The sequence below is a fragment of the Pinus tabuliformis genome, chromosome 2_1, assembly GCF_031772625.1.
Source record: "Pinus tabuliformis cultivar Carrire ecotype Pingquan chromosome 2_1, CPIR1, whole genome shotgun sequence".
Taxonomy (NCBI): Eukaryota; Viridiplantae; Streptophyta; class Pinopsida; order Pinales; family Pinaceae; genus Pinus; species Pinus tabuliformis.
Window position 1 is genome coordinate 103,622,142 of NC_142299.1, and position 7,110 is coordinate 103,629,251.

Consider the following 7,110-nt stretch of genomic DNA (forward strand, 5'->3'; position numbering starts at 1 on the left):
ATCAATGGGATAATCCCCTCTTTGGATGGGATAGCTCCCTTATTGATGGGATAAGTTCCTCTTTGGTAGGAGTGCATGAACCATCTGGAGGCGCTCAATACACGTCGAACAACCTTCTAGAATGCTCTAGAAATGACCACAAGTGACTTTTAAAGATGAAACTTGCGCATTTTAACCTTTATAGGGGGACGCACCTGCCCCTTTACATACAGAGCGTCCAAAGACGCAGCTTTTGTGAACATTGGGTGCGTACCCGCAGGTAAGGTTGAGAGAACCTGCGTCCCCAGAGATAAATACATTTAGAAAGACTTTCTCTCTTTTTTGGAGTTTGACATGGAAAGCATAGGCATAAGACTTGCCTAAGAGGGTAGCATGACTGTTGATAGGGCCATCCTAACCGTAAATAGTCATGGTGACATTTTTTAGTGTAACAGATTGCCCCCTAAAGTGCGAAGCCTGAAATAGATTAGGGTTTTGTATTATCTAGGAAGGGTGAAGCGCTTTATCATTTCAAGGATTATCTCGTGGAGAGCCTGGTCAGAACCTGCAATTTTCAACACAAAATACATGTATAAGATTATATCATCACTGAGGTAGGCATTCCCATACTCAGATTAAAACTTTAACTAACAGACTAACTACTCTGATACAGGAATGATCTTGCAGTACATCATAATCATAGACTTTTGTAGACACAATATGGGCGCAGCCATCTGTTTATGATTAGTCTACTTAGATAATGAATACAAAACTCCTCGCAGCCTGGATGGTGGAAACTAGATCCAGGGTCTTCATTTCTACTCCTCGAATTGGTACGATTCTAGCCATGCGAATAAATGAGTTGATGTCGAACATGGTAGAAACCACTTGATTACCAGTCGATGATGTAAACTGTTAACAAGCGTGAGAGAGACCACCATTAATGTCAATGGTTCTCAAAGTACCCAGTACAATCCATGAGATGTGAATGAATGAGTTGATGTCGAACATTTCATGGAATCCTTTGATCGAAAGTCAATGATGTAAACTGACGTCAAAGGCGAGAAACCTGCCATTGATGCATGCAGACTTCAAGGTATTGATGATTTCTAAGTCATCTCTCTAGATAATGTGCTGATGTCGATAGAAAGCGACCTGTTGCAGGCAAGCCCGCAACACGAAATCATTGTTCAAGTTGAAGAAATGTTGCTGTAAGGACTGACTCAGGGATGGTCAAATGGATGACAAGTATTTTGCAGATGAAAGTTTTGCTTGCAGACCTCTTGAACACATAACGACACAACAGACGGCTTGGTGATAAACGACTCAAAGTTAATCCTTGGAACCTGGCTGAAGACTTTCAAAGTGGTTTGATCAACTGTGAGGTAAAGGATTTCCCAACCCAGGTGAATGAAAAAGTGTCGTGTTCAAGAGTGGTAATAAAGTTTCTTCTGAGACAAAAGGTAACAAATAGGCTCATTCTTCTCTCTTTTCCCCCACCATTTCTGGCAAGTACCTCTTTATTTTTAACAAGCTTGAGGAGGATAACATATGCTTGATTATAAGCTCATCCTTCAGATGAGTCCAACCTAGTTTTGATTCGAACCCTAGGAAGGAGTGGTTCGTTCCTGTTTGTAACTGAACAGGTCCTTTACTGTGAAATGTTTAACGAGCCCAGTATAGGAGAAACTCGGCGTTTTTCAATTTTAGAGAGTCTGAAAAACTTAAGAAGACTCCAAGTTGAACTTTTTCGTAGATTTGTGTCCCTCAAGCCCGAAAAAGTATAAAATAATACCTGAGGGAACCGCTTGATCTTGCGACCAAGGAGTACTTTCATAATTAGTGTCACTGACCTGGAAAGTAAAAAGCGATCAAGGACACGTCGTTTTATTTCCGTATCGAGTTTGAAACGACAAAAACCCGACAATCTTTTCCTGATTCTACGGTCAGAAAAGAGCTATAAGGGGACCGTCTTTTAATTCCGTTTTAACGAGTGTAAAAGAAACGCTCGGCAATCTTTTCATTTTTTAGGAGTCAGAAAAGGGCTTAAAAGATGACTCTAATATTTTGGTTCGTGAAAAATGACAATTTTCTCTCTAAGTCCCTTTGTCCTGCACAAAAACAACACATTACTCATACCTGTTTAAGATAGGCAAAAATACATCGAAAAACATCCTTCCATGGTGAAAAATGAACAAATTCATCCAAAAACCTATAAAAAGACTTTTTACCATGTCATTTTTACCATTTTACTGTTGAGGTTGAAAAAAGGGCTTTTGGCAAGAAACTTCCTGTGGTCGCTGCGGAAAATCCGACCGTCAGAATCGAACGCCGTCTCTTCCAGGTATTTTACAACATCCTACTCTTCAATTTCATCCAATTAAAATTGTATTTTAGGTTTTAGTTTTGTTTTTTGGGGGGGTTTAGGTTTCAAAATGCGCTCTGCGGTGGACGCAGGTGCCCTTCGGGTGACGTGCGTCCCCCGACTTTTTCCTATACAGGAAAATGGTCGGGGGACGCAGCCCACCTTCAGGCCAGCTGCGTCCCGACGCCCTGTGTTCTAAACGCGGGGTGCGTCCTCCGTGGAATGCGGAATTTGAAACCCCAATCCTCACAAACAACCATTCAAATTTCCCCAAATTAATTCTAATCATTGTTTCTTGGTGTGTAGGTCACTCACCATGTTGGATTGGAGAGAAAGAGAGCACGAGGACGTTGATTTAGCTGCAATTGAACATCAACCTTCCATTGATGCCCTAAAAGCATGCGGGCTATATAAAAACTGGGCCATACCTGGCATGAGGGCTCAGGTGAGATTCTTAGAATGGCTGGTTGAGAGATGGAACGTTCAAGAGCAATGCTTTTACATAGGAGGGCACCAGCTCGAGATAGAGCCCTCTGATGTATACTTTCTCACTGGCTTGCCAAATAGAGGCGAGCAACTCAATCTAGCCGGGACTAGGCCGGGTGGCCAATCCCTTGCTAGTCTCCGGGCAGATTGGTGCACACCCAATGCACACCATGCGAAAGGCGTGGAAATCAAACACATTTCTCTGCGTGAACTCAAAGTTATAGCTTTCACGGTTACCAAAATTTGCGGCGCAGCCGCTTTACATATTGCTTCCGGGTCCCAAATGCGGATGGCGATTGACTGTTACCAAGGCACCATTTTCAACTGGTGTGATGCTGTGTCGGCTAATATGAAGAGCCAACTGACTAAGGCAAAGAACGGACGACTGAAAACTTTTGGATATGGGCCTTTAGTCGTGAGCTTTGCCTTAGAGAGAGTTCCGATGCTGATCCCTCAGCAACTCACTGTTGATATCTTGGGTTCTCGGGAGCCAAAGCTGGTACGATGGGTTGCGGTGATGGCCCGGCATCCTGACGAGGGCGCGGCGGTTGTTCGATTCACTGATAGTTATTTTCACTGGTTAGAGGACCAGGTTTTTTCGATCCAGGACTTTCCGTATGCCGGAGTAGATTTTCGAGGTGATCTGGACACGGTTCTTCCACAGGGAGAACAATGGGACGACAGAGGTACTTTATTTTTCACAAGTTTTCAAATTATGTATTTTTTTTGTTTTTTATATATATCGTCTTAAAACTGATAGTAAAATTTTTCAAAATGCAGATGTTGGTCCACAGCGCCCAGCCAACCTCCGGCCTTTTGAGAGGAGACATCCAGTTGCACCGGTACTGGCCCCACAGGACGCGGCTGCAGAGACACTAGCTGAGTTGGAGCATGATCTAGAGCGTCTGACGGCGGATATGCCTGAGACTACCATGGATGATATTCCTATCAGACTTCAGCGCTATGTAGTCGCAGTCCCTGGACCGTTTAGGAGATTTTTGCGTAAGGTAGCCCGTGCAGTGGTGTCGTATAGGGAGCACCACCAGTGATTGGCTAGTCACTTTGTAGACACATGTGACATTTTTGACTTTTTGTACTTTATCATTTTTGCCGATCATAAGGTGTTTTTCAACCTATGATCGAAGACGATGTATATTTTTTGACACACTCCTATCTATATATATATCACTATTACCGGCTTATCTTGTTTAACATATGTGATGAAATGTTTTTAAATTTACTTGCATGATTTATCGTAAATGTCTGTCCAACACTCGAGAAGCAATTGCATCTGCTAATGTATTTAAAGACCTTGGAATCTGCTGATATTCAATGTAATCAAATTCACGTTCCAAGAGACGCACTCTCAAAAACAACCTTAATAACACAGGATTTCTAATGGCATAAACTCTATTAAGCTATAATACAACAAGTTTAGAATCTAACCTCACTATCAAACGTCGAATTCCAAATGAAATAGATTCGGATAATAATTCAACCACTGCACTGTATTCTGCAATGTTGTTCGTTGTTTGACCGAGGCTTACCCCATGCATAGAAACTAACTCGTCAGAGGGTGAATAGATAACCCAAGCTGCGGAAGAGATATTCCGTGTACTACGACAAGCACCATCAGCAAATCCAATGTATGTTTGGAGAGGCGTCGACATCTGCAATATCAAGAGTAAAACCAAGATAAGCCAGAATAACGACGAAAAACACACTTGCTAAGCTAAGCACACTGACTAACTAACAAACATACTGGCTAGAAAGAAAACCTAACCTAACTAAAAATTCTCCATACCCACCATTTAAGCATAATACCTCTTTAGGTAAAGTCCATTTCTGGGTTTACCCAAAGAGTCCCCATCAAAATCTACCAGCTCATAAGCCCCTTTTGCTAGCTTTCGCTTTACAATATAGGGTCCATGCCACATAGGAACGAATTTTCCAGCACCTAGCTTATCGTTAGCTTGATCATATAATAGCACTAGGTCTCCCTCCGAAAAACTTCGAGGGGTCACATTTCTATCATACTGAGCTTTCATTCGCTTCGCGTGAGTCTCGATTGCCAATGCAGCGTCACGTCGAGTCTCATCTAATTTAGCTAAGTACAATAAACGTTTCTCCTCTTCAGAAGTAGCTGGGAGTAATTCGACAGCCATTTGAAGTGATGGGATTTCGCATTCAATGGGTAACACCGCTTCCAAGCCATAAACTAGCTGGAAAGGAGTGAACCCTGTTGAAGTTTTCACTGAGGTTCGGTATGCCCATAGCGCTGAAAATAACATGTTGTGCCAATTCGACCGATGAATACCAATGGTTCGTCGGATCATGATAACCAGAACTTTGTTGATAGACTCAACCAAACCGTTGGCTTGCGGATAATAAGGAGTAGAGCTATCGTGGCGCAAACCAAGCTGGCTTGTAAGCTCAGTCATCATGATGTTTCGAAAATGGCTCCCATGGTCAGTAATGATTGCTTGTGGGACACCAAACCTAGTTATAATATGATTGAATACGAAAACTGCAGCTGTTTTGCCGCTTGCGTCGAATGTAGGCATCGCCTCGGCCCATTTAGTGAAATAATCAACCGCGAGGATGATATACGCATGCCCCCCGGCCGAGTGAGGGTTACAAGTAATAAAGTCGATACCCCATTTGGCGAATGGACCAACGAAATTATAGGGTGGAGAGGAGCAGGTGGTGGCGCGCATCTTTCGATCAAACACTTGGCAGTTGTGGCACTTCCGGACTACAATGATACAATCTTTAAACATAGATGGCTAGAAGTAACCAGCGCGCAACACCTTCTGAGCTGTGGCATACCCAGACATATGACCGCCACATGCTCCAGAGTGACAATCATTCAAAACCCTCTCAGCGTCTTCGTGAGTTAAACAACGTCGAAAAACTAAGTCTGCCCCCCGGCGATAAAGTGTATCTCCAATAATTTTGTATTGCTGGGATTGAAACCGAATTTTTCGACGTTCCGCCTTTGAAACTTCAGGCCGAAAGGTTTGGGTTTGAAGATAGATGATTATATCCCCGTACCACGGATCTAAAGTACTGATAAGAAACAAATATTCGTCCGCAATGGACTCCTCTGCCACAGTCTCTGTGTCAGCACGCGGGAAATCACACATCAATTCCGCAAAAACTAAGGATTTCTTAGACTTGGACTTCTCGAACTCCAAGTCGAACTCTTGCAGGATAACGATCCATTTAGAGTACTTGCCCCCTAGCAGTTGTTTTGTCAAATGTAAATCATAGGGTTGCAATCCGAAATAACTGTATTTTATGGAGAAGAATGTAGTGACGAAAACGCTGGACAGCTTGAACGGCTGCCAGGGCCAATTTCTCCACATGCGAATATTTTAGCTCAGTGGGATTTAAGGTCCTACTGAGATAATATATCACATGTTCCGCTCCGAATTCATCTTCTTGAACTAACACCATTCCAATGGTGGAATGCGAAGCTGCGAGGTATAAGAAGTAGTCCTGGTTGTAGTTGGGAGGATGCAACAACGGTGCATGGGTCAACGCGTGTTTAAGTGCATCAAAAGATTGTTGGGCAATCTCATCCCAAAATAATTGAGCGTTCTGTTTCAACAACCGTGTAAAACCTTTAGTGACCTCGGCGTAGTTTGGGATGAATCGGCATAAAAAGTTCGCTTTCCTTGCAAACTTTGGAGTTGGCACAAACTCGAAGGAGGAGGCATTTGATGATAGCTTCGACTTTCGAGGGATCGACGCGAATGCCGGCTTTTGAAACAACAAATCCCAGCAATCGACCTGTTTCTATACAGAAAACACATTTGTGGGGATTCAACCGAATTCGATAATGCCTATACCTCATAAAGATTGCTCGTAAGTGGACAAGGTGATCAGCTCGATGGAATGAATGAGCAGGCAAATCATCGAGATACGGTTGCACAATGTGCTTGATATCATGAAATGCGTAAGACATTGCCCGTTGAAAAGTGACCCCGGCATTCTTAAGCCCAAAAGGTAATTTGCAATAAGCAAATGTCCCGCATGGACAAATGAATGCCGTTTTTGGTTGGTCGACAGGTAGAATATTGATTTGATTATAGCCCGAAAAACCATCCATGAAGGAAAACATTTCACTTCCGGCACAATCATCAATAATTTGATCGATATAAGGCGTAGGATAGTTGTCTTTTGGACAAGCTCGATTGATATCCCTATAGTCGATACAAGATTCTTAATTGTTCCTTTGTTTCCTTGTTGACCGAGAACAATATTCGATACCCAAA